Raw genomic sequence first — 19,660 nt, forward strand, 5'->3', positions numbered from 1 at the left:
ATATTTAAAAGTTGTTAAGGAGTTCCCATTGTGGCTCAGTGGGTTAAGAACCCAACTAGTATCCACGAGGATATGGGTTCCATCCCAGGCCTCGCTCAGTGCGTTAAGGATCCAGCATTGCTGCAAGCCTCAGTGTAGGTCGAAATTGTGGCTCAGATATGGCATTGCTGTTGCTGTGGCTGGCAGCTGCAGCTCCGATTCAACCCCCAGCCCAGGAACTTCTATATGCTGCAGGTACAGCCTTAAAAAAAAAAAAAAGAAAAGAAAAAAAGAAAATTTTAAGAGAGTAAATCTTAAAAGTTCTCACCACAAAAACAAAAAGGAATATAATTATGCAAAGTGATGGAGGTGTTAACTACCCCTACTGTGGTAATCATTTCACAAAGTCTAAGTGCATCAAATCATCATGTTAAACTTATGCAACCACATACATGTCCATTAGATCTAAATAAAGCTGGGGGAAAATAGCTGTCACCTTTGAAGGAGAAACCTCTTTCCACTTGGATTAAAGAGGGAAAAAAAAAAAAAAAAACAGATTAAGTAGGTCATTGGATCAAAAAGTGTGGTGATGAGTTCCTTTTGTGGCTTAGCCAGACTAGTATCCAGCATTCCTGCGGCTGTGATGTAGGCCAGCAGCTGCAGCTCCAATGTGACCCCTAGCCTGGGAACTTACATATGCTGCGGGTGCGGCCCTAAAAAGCAAAAACAAAAGTGTGGTGACTTCCAATGCCAGTCAGGATGGAGTAAACACATCATGGCCTATTTCTCCCAATACCTGTAATGTAAAATTCAGCATAGACCATGAAAAGTACCTACCTTTAGAATCTAAAAAGTAGACAGATCAGAGAAGGAAGCCAAAACTTTAAGATGATCTGGGGAGTTCCCATTGTGGCTCAGCAGTAATGAACCCAACTGGTATCCATGAAGATTCGGGTTCAACCCTGGGCTCACTAAGTGGGTTAACTAATCCAGCATGCTGTGAGCTGTGGTGTAGGTCGCAGACGTGGCTCAGATCTGGCTTGCTGTGGTGTAGGCCAGCAGCTACATCTCCAATTTGACACCTAGCCTGGGAACTTCCACACGCTGTGGGTGAGACCCTGAAACAAAACAAAACAAAGATCCAGGAACCCTCCTACACTGTTGGTGGAAATGTACACCGGTGCAGCCACTATGGAGAGCAATTTGGAGTTTCCTCAAAAAACTAAAAATAGAATTGCCATATGATCTAGCAACCCCACTCCTAGGCCTATATCCAGACGAAACTCTAATTTGAAAAGATACGTGCACCCCAATGTTCATTGCAGCACCATTTATAACAGCCAAAGCACAGAAGCAACCTAAATGTCCACTGACAGATGAATGGATAAAAAAGATGTGGTGTGTATACACACACACACACACACACAGGCACACATGCATACACACACACCCACACCCACACAGGAATACTACTCAGCCATAAAAAGAATGAAATACTGCCATTTGCAGCAATGTGAACCTAGAGATTATCATACTAAGTGAAGTAAGTCAGAAAGAAAAAGACAAATACCATATGATATCACTTAAATATGGAATCTAAAATATGGCACAAATGAACTCATTTATGAAACAGAAACAGACCCACATACATAAAGAACAGACTTGTGGTTGCCAAGGAGGAGATTAGTGGTGGGGAGGGATGGAATGGGAATTTGGGGTTAGCAGATACAAACTATTATACATAAAATGAATAGACAACAAGGTCCTCTACAGCACATGGAACTATTCAATATTCTGTAATAAACCACAATAGAAAAGAATATGAAAAATAATATATAGATGTATAACTGAATCACTTTGCTGTACACCACGAACTGACACAACAAAGTAAATCAACTATACTTCAATAAAAAATAAAATTAAAAAAAAAACTTTAAGAAGATCCAGTATGGCAATGAGTTTGGAACTGTGAGGCAAGCATGAATAGCAAAATTCTAAGAGCAATCTTCATCTTCTAGCCAGAGGAATAAGAAAACATACCTCAGTGAGCCTGAGAATATAAGAGAAATAACCTTTTTTTCCCCTCTTCCAGGCCTTACCTAAGGCCAGCCCCAGTTCTTGAGCTGCACTGCACAGACACCTAGAATCCCAAGAGAAAACATGTCTCTGGCCAAAGAACAAGAGACCCCTATGGTCCAAAGAGTGTGGAGAGATCCGTGTTCCTTTTATCTCTCTCTCTCTCTCTCCTCTCACTACAAGGACCCTGTGGAGCAGAGCTGCATGAGAGAATGGAGGATGGATTAACTGGGTGACAGAAACCCATTTATCTGGCCGGAAGAATAGGGAAGAGGAGGCATAGAAACTGAAGAGTGTGCAGGCAGTCACAGAGAATGGAGAGATGTAGAAATAGATCCCCTAATTCTGTGTCTGAAATAGCACAAGTCTGAGCCGCATGTGTGTGGAACAGACCCAAAGAAGCATACCAAAGACTTTGGGTCCTGGCCAAGCCCCAGAATAATCCCTAAGTGGTGCATGTGCAGGGAAGACCTAAACAGCTTAACAAAAGTGCTGAAAATTGGACTGATATTGGATTCACTACCCACAGAATGTGGGCCAGAACTCTCAGTCTGAACATAATGGGGCTAATTGCCTGCTAAAACAAACAAAAGTAATCAACATTCTCCAGAGGATTTCAACAGGACTCAGAGTCATGCAACATAATATTCAAAATATCCAGGATACAATCCAAAATTGCTCAACATGATAAAAAGAGGAAAATCTGACCAATTCTCAAGGGAAAAGGCAATCAATAGACGCCAGCCCCAAGGTCACTCAGGTGTTGGATTATCAGATAATGACTTTAAAATAGCTACTATAACCATGCTCCATAACCAAACTGTAAAGATAAATGTTATTTAAATGAATAAAAATGTAGACCTCTCAGCAGAGAAACAGATTAAAAAAAAAGAACTAAGTGGAAATTTACTTTGGATATTGAAAAATACAATATCCAAAGTAAAAAATTCACTGGATGGGCTTAATAGTAGAATGGACATGACTTTGGAAAGAGTCTGTGAACTTTTAGATATATCACTAGAAATTATCCCATCTGAGGAACAGAGAGGAAAAAAGATTGGGAAAAAAAATAAGCATTCTCAGGAACCTGCCTAACAACATCAAAAACAATGTTTGTAGAAACTTGACTTATAATCACCAAAAACTATAAACAATCTAAATATAATTTTCCTTATATATTCAAGCAAATGGTGGTACATCCATATACAACAAAAAAGGAACAAAAAATATTAATGACTCTCAAATGCATTATGCTAAGTGAAAGAAGCCAGACTCAAAAGGCAATTTACTGTACGATTCCATTTTGATTTAGACATCCTGGAAAAGGCAGAACTATAGGGTCAAAGACCAGGTCAGTGGTTGCCAGGAGTTAAGGGTGAGATAGGAGTTGACTTTGAAGCGATAGCACGAGGGAATTTGGACAGTGATAGGACCACATCTTGATTGTGATGGTGGTTACATGACTATGCATTTGTCAAAACTCATTGAACTGAATAGCAAAAAGAATGAATTTGACTCCATGTAAATTTTAGAGGAAATTTTGTTTAAAAAACAGTGTGTCAGCATCTATCTCTCAGAGACTAAAGCAGTGATTTTAAGTCTGGAGACCACAGGCCAATTAAACCAGAATCTCTGAAGGTAGGACACGGGAATTCATAGTCTGAAAAATTCCCCGGGGTGATTCAACTGAATGGTGAATAGGGGAAAACTCTGTCCTCAAGCGTGGGCTCAGGACCAGCAGCATTAGCATCACCTGGGCTCACATTAGAAATGCAAATTCAAATTCCTAGACCCCAGGCCATCCCTACTGAATCAAAAACTCAGGTGGTAGGGCTCCGCAGTTTGTGTTTTAACAAGCCTTCCAGGTAATTCTGATTCTTGCTTCAGTTTGATATTGGCATCTCTGTTTCTTGCAATGTTATGAGAATCTCCCACCGGGTGGTGACCCTGACCCTGACTAGCTGCCATTGTCTTCCTCCCCAGTGGAGCCTTTGATCTTGCCCTCGCTTCCCAGCAGGGTTTGTCCTGTCTCAGAATCCCAGTCCACGCTTAGACTCAGATGTAAGAAACTCAAGAGGCCAACATGGTGGACACTCATCAGCACTCTAAGTATAGCTCTGACCTTGAGCCTCAGCTCCTGACCTATATCTTGTTCACTTCTCCTGCACCCTCTCTTGGTGATGTGAATTCTCTCTAGAATGAGGCCTTGCCTAGCTTTTTCCAGCCAAATCATTATAGTCCTATTGTAAAACAGCCCAGGAACTAGAAATTCTGGAGCATGAAGAACAGGCTCCAAACCTGATAGCAACATAAAATAGACATCTGCCTAGACTCCCAGATGTCTTTTGCTGCTATATTTTATCCCCCTGTCAAGACCCCCATGCCATTTATTGTATGTCACCATCAGGCCATCAGTTTTGGAGCATCTGCTGCATGCTCAATTGGATTTCCCTCTAACAGCAAGGTCACTCAAGCCATCTCCCTCGTTTCCATTCTAACCACTTTAAAATCTATAGCTACCTAATGATATTTCTCAAACATCCTCAAGTTAAATCGGTGGCAAGAGTGATCATCTTTTAAACCTACATTTCCTTCACTCCTCTCAGCTTTTTCTTTTAGTAAATCACCAAGAACTTCAGATGCTATGATAAATTCAAAAAGATGCAAGTCGTCATAACTCACCATTGATAAGTATCTGCTACCAAAGAATGGGAGAAAGCCCAGACTATTCCTGTTCCTGACAAAAATTCCGTTGAGTTCTTGGGTCTGATGGGAAAGAAATAGGAGAGGAAGGGGGTACAGACTGGAGCTGGTGCAGATCAGCTGACATTGGGATAGGGTCAATATTTGCAAAATGAACACCATCCTTCACAGCAGTCATTTAACAACATGTTAAACATCTGTTCCCTCAACAATCAAAACTGATTTAACACCATCAAATGGTTCTATTTGGCAGGGAGGAATGAAAGAAATTTTTTTCTTTGGGAGGAATAATTACACATGGCTCTTCTTTCCTCATTGCCACTAGCCTGGTCTAGACCCTGAACACTACCCACTGGAGAAAGGTCACAGCAGCCTCTGGCTGGTGTCCCAGATATGTCCTCTCCCATTCTAACCCACTGTCCTTTATCCTAGGACAACCCTCTAACAGGCAGCTGGGATTGAGTTGCTCCTCTGTCAATACCCACCGAGTACTCCCAATTCAAGGCCCTCCACAATAAGACTCCAACTCATCTCACCCTATACCACTCTCCTCCTCCAGCAACACCCAGCTCCAACCACCCTAGCTCTTTCCTGCACAGGGGTCAGAACTGCATCGTGCTCAACAGCTCTTCCAGCCTCCTCCACTCCCTCCCCATCTCCCCCCACAGGTATTTCCTCCCATAAATCTCATGAAATGTAATCCCATCTTGGTGTCTGCTTTTCAGACAATCTGAATAACAAATAGTGAAAAACAAAAATATCCTGGACAAGTTTGTATATTCATCCCAGACTGTGACGAGTTGGAAAGTACCTCCCCAAATGAAATTCTCACACAGAACACCCCAAGATTCTCAACTTTCCCAGAATCTAGCTGATTTTTCCCATTAATCGACAACATCCCCCAATTTACAGACAGGAACACTGAGCCTCAAGAGTTTAAATAAATTGTCTGAAAGTCATATACATGTGAAGTGATGAAGTCAGAGGTCTTCCTTCAAAGTCCCAGTGCTCTTTCAACTACATTTTAGTGAAACTGAAATAAGTGTTTTGTAAATGGTGTATCACCATCTAATAGAAGGTGTTACAAATCATTATCATCCTCATTTCTCCCTGAGGATCTTTGCAGTGAAACAAAGGCAGGCAAATCTGTCACACTGAATGTGGAAAACAGCATAATGATCCCCAAAGATGTCCACAGCCTAAGCCTTGTAATTATGTGAAAACCTGTACTTATGTAATCTTACATAGCAGAAGAAACTCTGCAGAGGTAATTAAGGGTCTAGATTGTCCCAGTGGGCTCAGTGAGGTCGCAAGGATCTTCATAAGAGAAAAGCAGGAGTATTAGAGTCAGAGGAGCTGTGATGACAGAGGCAGAGGTCAGAGAATCAGAAATTTGAAGTTGCTACTCTGCCAGCTTTGAGGATGGAAGGGGCTACAAGCCAGTTCATGCAGGCAGCTTCTATAAGCTTGAAAAGGCTAGCAAACAGCTTCTTCCCTAGATCCTCCAGAAGAAACACAGCCCAACCAACACCATGATTTTAAACTTCTCACCTCCAGAATTGTCAACACCTTGATTTTAGGACTTCTGAGCTCCACAACTACATGAAAATAAGGGAGTTCCCATTGTGGTTCAGGGGTAATGAATCCAACTAGCATCCATGAGGATGTGGGTTTGATCCCTGGCCTCACTCAGTGGGTCAAGGATCTGGCGATGTCATGAGCTGTGGTGTAGGTCTCTGATGCGGCTCGGATCTGGTGTTGCTGTGGCTGTGGGGTAGACCAGCAGCTGCAGCTCAGATTTGGCCCCTAGCTGGAAAACATCTATATGCCTCATGTGTGGCCCTAAAAAGCAAAAACAGAAAATGAAAAAAAATCTGTGTTGTTCTAAGACACTAAGTTTGTAGTCATTTGTCCCAGTAGTAATAGGAACTTAATACCCTGAATACTCTAGACACCTGCCACTCTAATCCCCATCCAATACACACACACACACACACACACACACACACATACACACACCATTACAAATTATACATCTCATCACCTCCCCAAGCCCCACGTTTACTCTAGCCTCTACCTGGACTTGGAGCCTCATGGTCCTTGCAGGTGTCCACTCCACTGTTTCCCCACAGGGCTGCCCAAGACATCCCTGATGATCACCTTCCAGTCGTCAGTTCTATGCCTCTGATTCACTTATCAGTGGAACTGTGCTTTTCATTAAGGAATTTAGAGAAAAAGCTCAGATTTCTAGCCAAGCCTGGAAATGCCACAGAGGGCTCTTTTATGCAAGATGTAAAGTGCATTATATCAAAACCTGAAAACAGCACAACTCTCTTAAAAACGAATGTACAAATAAATGTGAACTTCCTCCAGGGAAGCTTGTAAGGAAGGTTTATATATAAAGTAGACCACCCACAGCTGGCCATTTGGAGACCCTCAAAAGAAATAACGCATCCCTGGCCTCTTTTGAAACCACACTCCTGCCTTTGGGAAACTTGAAGACTTCAAGTGCACTAGAAGTTATGTCTGGAGGCAGCTCTGGAACTTAATAAGAAGAGTAGAGACATTCCCACAGGATATCCTGGATACAGTAACCGTCTCTGAAAACTGAAGACAGAAACTTAAGGACAGCTAACAAAATTCCAAGAATATTTCATAGGACCCAGTTTGAAGGCCTCAGTGACAATATAGTAACTAATTTATAGGATCACCACTTAATGGCAATAGTTCTGTGAAACAATTAGCCTCAGCAAAGTGTCCACTGCATGCCTGGTTCCACTGATCTCTGTGTGGCTTGTGCTGGTAATTGTTAGGAAAAGGAAAAAAATAACTTCATGATCATCCTGGCAATTTCTAGCTTAGCATTTGACCACATAAGTCTCCCCTAAGCATGGATCAGAAAATCTATTGCTTTACACAGTTGAACAGATGAATTTATACACTGCCTGAGTGTGGGATGTTTGACTTACTACCCAATTGGAAAATTAATAAAATTAATAAACTCCTTATCACATCCTCAATTAATGGTCAACTTTCAATCAGGCATACAGAGAACTGAGAGGAAGAATTGTACAGTGTGTACCTAGTCAGTGCTAACTTATGGATTTCAAGGATAAATCTTTTCCATAGTCGAAGGAAAACAAAAATGTTTGTGTGTGAAAGCTCTGGAAGAGAAATTTGGTGGGCAAAGGTTTATAAGGTATTCAGACAAAGTATATTGCTCCATATTTAGAACTTCATAGAGATTTGATATCCTCTTTTTAAAAAAAACCTATGGACCCCCAAATATACAATATCAAAGATATGAACAATAAAGGATAAAACTGATAGGCCATATGCAAGTTCTTTACCTTTTTAGGTCAAAGAGCTTTAAAAAAAATTAAAATATATACCGCAAATGGGGAAATACTTGCAACATATTTGACAAGCAGTCGGTTAATGTCCTTAACATATAAAGGCCAGTTTACTCAAAAAAAAAAAAAAAAAACAACAGTATGAGAAAAGTAAGAGATAAAAGCAGGAAAACAAATGATAAATATATTAACCCATAAATAATAATCAACTTTGTTAACCAAGAAGTGCAAATTAAAACAATAAATTATTCCCATCAGATAAGACTTAAAATGGGTGAAGACTTTCTCACATGCTACTGGTAAAAATATATACAGCACAGTGTGGGCCTGAATCTTGGATCTGCCACCTTTTAACTGGGTCATCTGGGCAAACTTAGCCCTTCTGAAGTTCAATTTTCTAATCTCTAAAATCGGGATAATAACAGTACTTCCTCCAAAGGTCATTGGAGGATGAAATGAGATTGTGTAAAACACTTTGCACTGCACGTGGCTTGGAGTAGCCGCTGGATATGCTGCTCTTTTTGGACACCAAAAGGAAAGGGTAGATGTACCAGACACCTTTTGCATGCCACTTCAGATTTTCTCCGCCTCACCTACCTCTTGGTCCATTTGGACCAATCCCTAAGGCACCAAACTCAGCCCCCGTGGGTTCTCTTTGTCTGTTTTTGCAGTGATGCACCCATTCAGTCCATGCATGCGTGACCCAGCAATGCAGGCAGGGTGACCTCCTATAGAGCAAGTGTTCCAACAGTGGGGATATTAGCATCAGTGGATAAGTGCCTCCCCTCTCTCCTCCCAAACGTCCCAACACAGACTTCACACACCCCAGGCCTCTCCAGCGGTTGGCGTGGCTCAAGCTCCCAGGTGCCCATAGCAGCGGTCAGAGCCAACACACATCCTTCTGTTGGCTCTGGCTTCCTCTCAGGGTCTTGTTCTGAGGCAGAACAAGAATATTTCTGGGTGGCACATTTTTAAGGTTGGTGTTTATTTTCCTCCCTTTCCCTTATCTCTATCTCCTAATTATTGTTACAATAAACACTTCCTATACTCTGATGATTTTTTTAAGTTCTTATTCCCATCCCACTAAAGCTTATAGTCGCATCTTCAAGGTTAATTTCCCTTGGTTATCAAAGTACTATGACATTAGATTAGGAGGAAAAAGTGTGGAGATGTGACATCAAACATGGCCAGAAAAGAAAAAACAACAACAAAAAAAAACACCCTAATATTGGGTCAGCACGGAGCAGAGAGCAGGAGAGAGGGTATGTTCTGCAGGCAGGTTACTCAGAAAAGAGGAGGATCCTGTGGAGAGAGGGGAGGGGAGACAGGGAAGGGAGGGCATCAGCCTCCTTTGCTAACTATCGTGGCTCCCAAGACAGGAAGGAGGAGCAGGGCCTCCCTGTTGCAGGCCTTCAGTCCTGTGAAGGTGCTAACTGGCTGGCAGGCCCAGGAAAAAGCGGCCTCAAAGGGGAGCCAGACAAGGCAGGAGCGGTGGCAAAGCAGGTGTGAAGGCCCCTCGCAGCGCTGGAGACAGCCATTTGCCTGTGGCTCAGATGGGCACCAAGAGAAGGCCTGAGTGACATGGCTCTGAATAAAGGGGCAGGAACATGCCTCAGGAATCTCATAATTAAAAAGCAGGAGGCTCTGCGAACGAACATGGAAAACCCACCTCCATGTTTATATCACCAAGGGGAACCTCAGCCCCACTGTTTCAGGGTCAGCCAGCTGCCTAAGGACCAAAGCCCTGGATCCCAGGCTGTGACCAGGCTCCAGGCACCTCCCCTACCTCCCGTGTCAACCTGGGAAAAGCAGGGCAGGCCCGGCCAAGTGCCATGCTGGGCTGGAGCTTCAGACAATGTGGGGGACCCAACAAGGTGCCCCAGAATTTGATAACAAGGTTACCTTACTTGAGACAAGTAAGTATGAGTCTCACAAATTAGCACAAAATAATGAAAGAGAGAAGCCACCTGAGCCCTGCCTCTGAAATCCAGCTAAGTCTCTCAAGGTGTGACCCACACGGAAAATTTTTTTAAATTCTCACTAATTACCTTTTTTTTATTGCATTAAAAATACAGAATATAAAATGTACCATTTTAGCCAATTTTAAGTGTATGACATGTTAGTGTTGGCTATATGCACATTGTTGTACAACAGATATCTGGAACCACCGTCTTGCAAAAATGAAACTCTACTCACTTTGGGGTGGGGGGGGCTATACTCGTGGTATGCAGAAGTTCCTGGGCCAGGGATCGAACTCATGCCACTGCAGCAACCAGAGCCATAGCAGTGACAACGCCTGACTCAACCTGCTGAGCCACAAGGGAACTCTGATATTCTACAACAGCACCTGCCTCCTCCCCCTCTCAGCCCCTAGTAACCATCATTCTACTTTCTATTTCTTTTTTGTTGTTGTTGTTGTTCTTCACCACTTTATTTTCTACTTAATTTTTTTATGATTTTATTTTTTCCATTATAGTTGATTTACAGTGTTCTGTCAATTTCTACCGTACGGCAAAGTGACCCAATCATACATATATATATTCTTTTTCTCACATTATCCTACATCATATTCCATCACAAGTGACCAGATGAATTCCCTGTGCCATACAGCAGGTAAAAAGTTTAATTTTAGATACCTCATGTCAATGGAATCATATACAGTGTTTGTCTTTTTATGACTGATTTTTTTCATTTAACATAATGTCCTCAAGGTCCATCTATGTTGTAGTATGTGACAAGATTTCCTTCCTTTTAAGGCTGAATAATAATCCATTGTATATATAATGGGTGTTTTGCTGTACCACTTTATTGGTGAATGGTGAAAAGAAATGGACTTATGAAAATAAACCTGCACTGATTCAGCTCCTGCCCAGGAGAGAGACACTGCCTCTGGCAGGCTCAAATATCTAAGTTGGGTCTTTTATTTGCTCATCTATTTGTTTATATATATATCAAGTATATACCAAGATGTCCCACACCCCAAGATACTCGATGTGTGAGACCAAACAGCCTGGGCCCCTGCCTTTATGGTGCTTCCAGCCCAGTAAGGGATGAACACACACCAGTGAGCCCCAGATGCCCCAGCTTAGTGCCATAGAGAGGATACTGGATGTGGGGGGTGCACAAGGAGAGGGAGCTGGGCTGGGGAGGGGGCAGCAGGGTTGTTAGGCAGTGAGTCAGGGTGAACAATGTAGTGGGAGCACCTGCAAGTACAGAGAACCAAAAGAACACCCCTGATGTGATGGAAAAGGAAGTACCCAGTACACATTATCCTTGGAAAAAACTTGAATCTAATCAAATCTATAGGTCAGAGTTTTTCAACCTTAGCACTACAGATATCTGGAGCCAGATGATTCTTTGTCCCGGTGGGAAGGGCACTGTCCTGTGTATTGTAGGCTATTAGGCAGCATCTTTGACTTCTACCCTCCAGATGCCAGTAGCACCCACCCAGCTGTGACAACCAAAATGTCTCTAGATATCACTGAATGTCTTTTCAGGAGCAAAATCATCCCCAGTTAAGAACCACTATTAACATCAAAAAAACAAACAACTAGGTTAATAAATGGGCAAAGGACCTGTATAAACAATTTTCTGAAGAAGACATTCAGATGGACAACAGGCACCTGAAAAGATACTCGATATCACTAATTATCAGGGAAATGTAAATCAAAACCACAATGAGATATCATCTCACATTTGTCAGAACAACTGTCATCAAAAAGACAAGAAACAGGAGATCCCATTGCACAAAGTTCATGAGGAGGCAGGTATGATTCCTGGACTCGCTCATTGGATTGAGGATCCAGTGTTGCCGTGCTGCTGGCAACTGCAGCTCCAATTTGACTCCTAGCCTGGGAACGTCCATATACCACAGGTGTGGCCATAAAAAGAAAAAAAAGACAAGAAACAACAAGTGTTTGTGAGGATGTAGAAAAAAGGGAACTTTGGCACACTGTTAGTGGGAATGTAAATTGGTGCAGCCTCTATAGAAAACAGTACGGAGGTTTCTTAAAAAAATTAAAAATAGAACTACCATACAATCCATTCCTGAGAATTTATCTGAAGAAAATGAAAACACTAATTTGAAAAGATATATGCACACCAACATTTGTAGCAGCATTGTTTTCAATAGCCAAGATATGGAAGTAACCTAAGTGCCCACGGACAGAAGAATGGATAAAGCAGACGTGCGTATGTGTGGATAGATAGGTACGTAGGTAGACAGATATAGATATACAATGAATATATAGCTGTAGATATAATGGAATGTTACTCGGCCAGGAAAAAAAGAGTGAAATCTTGCCATTTGCAACCACATGGATGGACCTGAAGGATATTATGTTTAGTGACATAAGTCAAACAGAGAAAGACAAATACTGTTTTCTCACATATGTGGAATCTAAAAAATAAAACAATTATAACAAAACAGACTCACAGATACAGAGAACAAACTAGTAAGTAGTTAGAGAGGAGAGGGGTAAGAGGAAAGAGTGAATAGGTGAAGGGAATTAAGAGGTACAAACTTCCAATTATAAAATAAATAAGACAGGGATATAATGTATAGTACATGGAATGTAGTTAATATTTTATAATAACTTTGAGTATAAAAATATCAAATCAGGAGTTCCCATCATGGCACAGCGGAAATGAATCCGACTCAGAACCATGAGATTACGGGTTTGATCCCTGGCCTTCCTCAATGGGTTAAGGATCTGGTGTCGCTGTGAGCTGTGGTGTAGGTAGCAGACACAGCTCAGATCCCACAGTGCTGTGGCTCTGGCATAGGCCAGTAGCTGTAGCTCCGATTGGACCCACCATATGCCACAGGTGCGGCCCTAAAATACAAAAAAAAAAAAAAAAAAAAAAAAAAATCACTTTGTTGTACACCTGAAACTAATGTTAATATTATAAATCAAACATACTTCAATAAATTTAAAAAAAAAAAAAAAAAAAAAAAAGAACCGCAGTGTACCTGAAAAGTTTAAAAGCACTGAGAGCTTTGGGAGTAGTTTGATCAAGGCTCTGACTTTGTTCCTCTGCATTTCTTTAATTATTTGCCTGCTCCCTTGTGTCTGCATCATCTCCAATCTGGCTTTGTTCAAAATATCACAGCAGTCCCAGACCTCACAGCAACATATACTGACCAAAAAAACCCTGCTTTTTTCCCCAACCACTGGACAAAGGCCTGACTTTATTCTAATTAGGCTAAAATTCTGTCCCCTTTCCTATCTCGATCACTGTTTTCAGGGGAAAGCCTTGCACTGACTGGTTTGAGCTCACAGTATGTATCTATCCCTGAATCAAGTCATTCATTTATTTTAAAAATGTTCAATGCCTACATGTAGAGCCACCTTATATATCCTTACAGTAAATTCTCTTTTCTGTTTAAGCTGAAGAGGGTTCTGCTATCTGCAACCAACAAAAAGGTCCTAATTAAGACATAGCATTTTTTAAGTCAAAAATATTTATTTTAAATATTTTTAAGACATAGCATTTTAATAGGGAGCATCTTAAGAGGGAGCCCTAACAATCAAGATAAGCTCAAATCAGTCCTAATCCAATCAGTATACTGAATAAGCAAGATGCCTGGATTGCAGTGATCAAAGCAGCACTGTGTTGCCTCCCACCATCCCTTTAAGTTTTACTTAGAAACTATCAACCCCTTTCTTAGATGAAAATGCCACCAGGATTTTTGTGCTCATAGATCAAAGACAATCCTAAATCAGCATAAATCCCAAATGAAATTTCAACTCCAAATCAAGGATGCCACATCAGGGTAATACGTAGGGCATATTTATACTAGAAAAAAATTATCTATCTGAAATTCAAACTTAACTTTGCCAGGAAAAGCCTCAATCTAACATCTTTCATACTGGCATATAAAAGGACTTCATTCAGGATAAAGGAAGCATCACAAACCAGGAAAAGGGATGGTGTATTCGCAAATCATGTGGGCTAGATTAACTCCTGGATTGCATAAAAATCTTCAATTATATACTTACTATGCATCATATGCAAAAAAAATTAATTCCATTTATGTTAAGCCAATGAAAAACCAATTTAAAAACTAGAAAACTTTTAGGTAAAAATTTAACCCATTTTGAAATAACAGAGTCTTCTAAGCCTAAAGGCAATAGGGTGTGGGGGCACAAAGGAAAATATAATAGGTCTAACAGTACTTTTTAACTAAAACACTTAGTAGACATTGAGAACTTGCCACAAAATTGAACCTCAGAAAATCCTTTCTTAGTATCAGAGGCGGTAAAGACTCCAAGAAACCAATCTCTGTGTTATATGACAGACCAAGTGGTGTCTTCCCGTAACACTCCATGAGTCAGTTTGAACTGAACCCTACACATGTTCTAAGCTGTGAAGTGAGACTGCTGTTTTCCATCACATAAATATCATATTTATAAGGGACATAGCCAGAGATCAGGCTATATTTTTTTGTTCATTCATTTTACAAAAGCTATTATGAGCTCAGACTCTGCCCAGCACTGCTGCAGGCTTATGGAACCCATGGGTGAACCAGACCCTGGTCCCCCTGTCCCCGTGTAGTTTACCTTCTTTGGAGGCAGAGGAACAACATGAAACACTTAAATTAACAAACATTTCAATATGTGAGAAATTACATCATAATACGAGCTCATATTTTTACTACCCAGAATTATTTTCATTAAGCTATGTTTTTACCGCTCAGCTGCAGAATCCACTGAAAGCTGTGGTTCCACGGGAAGGGGTATATAAAATACATAACCACTAGATGTCGCTGTCCCCAAACGTTTGAAGAGAAAGGGCCCTCAAGTAGTCAATGACTATAAACTCCCACACTAATAAAGAGATTGTGTGTGTGTGTGTGTGTGTGTGCGCGCGCGAGCACATGCGCCATATTTGAGACCCAAGGAAAAGCTCAGCAAAAATTATTCCTCAATTTCTCTTTGGCCTGAATGAAGCAAGTCACACAAAAATCCAAGTATATTAGCTTCCTAGGGCTGTCATAAATACCACCGAAAGGGTGCCTGAAATAACAGAATTTTTTTTTTTTTCCTCACAATTCTGGAAGCTGGAAGTCCAAGACCAAGGTATCAGCAGGGTTGGTTTCTTCTGAGGTCCTTCTCCCTGACTGACAAGTGGCCACCTTCTCACTGTTTCCTCACATGGTCATCCTTCTGTCTGTGTTGGCTAGGTCCTAATTCCTCTGCTTAGAAAGATACCAGTTGTTACTTAATTAGGGCCTACCCATATGACCCCACTTCACTTTAATTACTTCTTTAAAGGCCCTATCTCCACATACAGTCACATTCTAAGGTACCAGGGCTTAGGGCTTCAACATACAGATTTTGGAGTTCCTGTTGTGGCTCAGTGGTAACAAACCCAACTAGTATCCCTGACCCACTCAGTGGGTTAAGGATCAGGCATTGCCCCAATCTGCAGTAGAGGTCACAGATGTGGCTCAGATCTGGTGTGGCTGTGGGGCAGACCAGCAGCTGCAGCTCCAATTCCACCTCTTGCCTGGGAATTTCCTTATGCCACAGGTGCGGCCCTGAAAAAAAAAAAAATAATAATAATACAGATTTTGAGGGGACATAATTCAACCAATAACAGCAAGAAATCAAAACCAAAACCACTCCAGTTGTCAAACAAGGACCTACTGTATAGCACAGGGAACAATATTCAACATCTTGTAATAAGCTATCATGGAAAGGAATGTGAAAAAGAATACATATGAACACACCCACTGTCAGTGGAACTTCCCCAGGCGCCAAAAACCCTGGGCACTAGCAGCCCTGGGAGAGACACCGGCTTCATCAGCAAAGTCACCCTGAACCCTTGGGTGAGGGATTCACTCAGAACAGGGCGTCACACCCAAAAACAAACAAAAAACAGCTTTAGGACACTGCTCATACCAGCAAATGAGAAATTCCCCAAGTTTCTCCTGGCAGGAATGTGTCTAAATTGCTGTCCAAAACTCCCGCTGAGGCAGTGATCCCTGCACTGGTTCCGAAGCACCAACGACAAAGGAAGCTCGCTTGAGCTTCAAGCTGCCACAAGCTGTCATGAGCACGCGGCGAAATCCAATACTGTTCACAAAACTCAAGCCGCTCGGCCCAGCAGCTCTCACACACGCACACACTCCACAGAGACGTCTCACGGCACATGAACCACACTTGCAAACAGGTCTACCGAGAAATTTTCTTCTGCGTCTCAGCACAAGCCAAGCAGGTTTCAGAGAAGCTGAGGAGTCGCAGAAGCACATTTTTACCATGTTCTGCTCGTCTTCTGAGACAGCAAGAATGGGACGCAGGCCACAGACCTGAAAAGAACTTACTCGGCCCAACATGGCGGGAGAGTGGACCTTAGTCTCGGCCTCAGGATCCGCTCACTGAAATACGCCAGCTAAAGACCCGCCCACGGGCGCCATGACAGTTCCCCCGCGGACTGTAAAAGGTCAAAAATGGGCGGTGCCCAATTCCTGAAAATCCCGCCCCTTTTCTAAATAGTTATAATATCCCGCCCACTCATTAGCATGTAAATTACGCAGCCAATATAAACTAACAGTCCGGTGTTTAAGGGCCGCTCACACTTTCTGAGAGGACCCGGTGCTGTGGCGCCGTGTCTATAAAGTATCCCCTAAATAAACCGCTCTTGAATTCTTTGCTACAAGGAGCTAAGGACCGTCGCTTGCCGGCCAGTCCCAGGGATTCATCAGAGACCTGGGACATGACCATCCTCTCAATGCCGCTTTCCCTTCACCGCTTTCCCATTTTCCCTCTTTCCTGCCCTGGCTACCGCCCTCCCAGCACTGACCTAAGGGAACTGTACCAAAGGCAGCTTGGACACCTTTGAAAGCTCAGGATTCATTCACTGAATAATCCCGGAGCCATCTGGACCACCAAGGGAAGGGAATGAGAGTCCCCAGTGTGCCAAAAGGTAGGAGCAATTAAAGCAGATCTCTGAGCCGCCCCTGCTGTCTCCGCCCTCCCCCACTCAAGGTGGCGCTGGTGAGGCTCCATCTCGGGAGGTTGAGAAGCCTGTGAGAGAGCCTACAAGTTTCGGGATATTTGCTAGATGTAGGTTAAGAGTACTGTGACCAAATGGGGTGAATGGGGGAAGCAGCGTCCAGAAGGCCCCTGAACCCTTTCCGTAAAGAAAACTGCACCCTCAGCCCTAAACTTCTTTAATGATTTGTGCTTAAGGGACCCTCTAGTATACAGTGAATAGCCAGGAAAGGGCAAAGTCTTTGGGTTTATCAGCTGCCATCATCCAGTTGCCATGAGGATATAGGAAACAAGTTGGAGGCTTGAGGACTGGCAGGAACTAGAAGGAAAGCCTGAGGAAAAAAGAGGAAGCTGGAGGTGTTACTTTCTGACATTTTTGTGATTCTGAACACAATGACTAAGAGTTACTAGCTCAAGTTCAAGTTTGGGGCCCCAACACACTAGTTCTCAAAGCCAAGTTCTTGAGAGAGAGACAAGAGTTTCACCAGGGAGTTTGATTTAACTCCAGAGGCATAGAGGCAGACAAGGAAAGGGATGGGGAGTGCAGAAATTAAAGGTCAGGTCAAAATGGGATCAGATGGACTAGGTGGGGGGTTTCAGGGGGCACCACACCCATTGGAGTCTAGGAACTAGAGCTACCTGGAATTGTGTAGTGCACAGGCTGCCCAACTATACATGGTGGCGTGGCCAGGAGCAAGCAGGTGATGTGTATCAAACAAATGTTGCTCTGAAGGGCTGGGGCTCACCTATGTCAATCAGTGACTAATTAGTACAGGATGCTGCAAATTGACCTAAAGATGATGTCAGGGCAGACAAAATCTATATTCCTTGTTTGTTTGTAGGCTGATGCTAATCCATGGATTTAAATGTATGACTATTTGAGTTTATTACACTCACAAGTATGAATTTACTATCAGAAAGGCAAAACAGGTCCAAGAAAGAATGTGTAGGAAAATATCATTGAGATAGCCCAACATTTTTCAAGTCCTAGGATGTCTTCTTCCCAGCCAAGCCACAGCTCAGTCCTATTGAATTTATTTCATTCCCTGTTCCTCCTGGAAAAGGAAGAACCACCACCATCCCAGGTCAGGGAAATCATCACTGACATTTCAGTGTAGAATTTTTTTTTTTTGGCGGCACTTACAATGTGCAGAAGTTCTCTGGGCCAGAGATCAAACCTGTGCCACAGCAGTGATGTGAGCACAACAGTGTCAATGCTGAATCTTTAACTCTCTCAGCCACCAGGGAATTTCATAGTGTAGTTTTTTTTTGTTTGTTTGTTTGTTTGTTTTTTGCTATTTCTTGGGCTGCTCCCGCGGCATATGGAGGTTCCCAGGCTAGGGGACTAATCAGAGCTGTAGCCTCCAGCCTATGCCAGAGCCACAGCAACACGGGATCCAAGCCGCGTCTGCAACCTACACCACAGCTCACAGCAACGCCGGATCTTTAACCCACTGAGCAAGGGCAGGGACCAAACCCGCAACCTCATGGTTCCTAGTCGGATTCATTAACCACTGCACCACGACGGGAACTTCCATAGTATAGAAATTTTAAGGTCCATAAAGAGACAATAGTCTTGAAAGCCAGATTTTGTTCAAAAAGGAAAACTTGTCTAACTTCCAAAGCTTCTCTTTGAATATCAAGAGCAAAACTTGAGATCTTAGCCCAGAATTTTACTTTATAAACCGTATGTAAACAGAATGGTGGATTTGATGGCAGTATAGATTTTTCTGAACCAAAAAAAGTTTAGCTAGGAGAAAAAAATAATAGCAAGGACAAGCTCTCAGTCATAGCGCCATCTTCTGAGAAAGCTCCGCCCCACAGAGAGGGAAGTGGAGGAAAAAGCAAATACGCAGGCTCAAGCACAAAAGAAAAAAGACGAGGCAGGCATTCCCGTCCCGGCTCAGTGGTTAACAAATCCAACTAGGAACCGTGAGGTTGCAGGTCCAATCCCTGGCCTTGCTCAGTGGGCTAAGGACCCGGCGTTGCCGGCGTTGCCGTGAGCTGTGGTGTAGGTTGCAAACGCGGCTCGGATCCCGCGTTGCTGTGGCTCTGGCGTGGGCCAGTGGCTACAGCTCCGATTCGACCCCTAGCCTAGGAACCTCCATATGCCACAGGAGTGGCCCAAGAAATGGCAAAAATACGGAAAAAAAAAAAAAAAAAAAAAGATGAGGCAGAGGTCCAAGTCAACTTGTACACTCATGGAAGCCACATGAGCAGAAACAAGGAAAGCCCAGAGGCCAGGGACGCTGGTACAATTTCTTGAGCTGCGTGCCTTCTGTCCAGAACTTGTCTCAATGGATCCAGAACAACTTTCGCCATTCTGATGGCCTCAACCACATTGAGATCCACCTTGCTCATATCAAAACAGTCCCTTTAGGTTTTTTGCCCTGGACCTGTGACATTCTGGACTAGTTCTGATCTCAGCTGTGGCTGAATGTAACACATGCACAATAAATTACTTGCTGTCTTAGGTGAAGGAAAAAAAAAAAAGATAAAATGGTGAGGGCAAGACTAGGGTCTGGGTCTCTAAGAAAAAGTAACCCTCCC

This window comes from Sus scrofa, chromosome 3 (genome assembly GCF_000003025.6).
Source record: "Sus scrofa isolate TJ Tabasco breed Duroc chromosome 3, Sscrofa11.1, whole genome shotgun sequence".
Taxonomy (NCBI): domain Eukaryota; kingdom Metazoa; phylum Chordata; class Mammalia; order Artiodactyla; family Suidae; genus Sus; species Sus scrofa.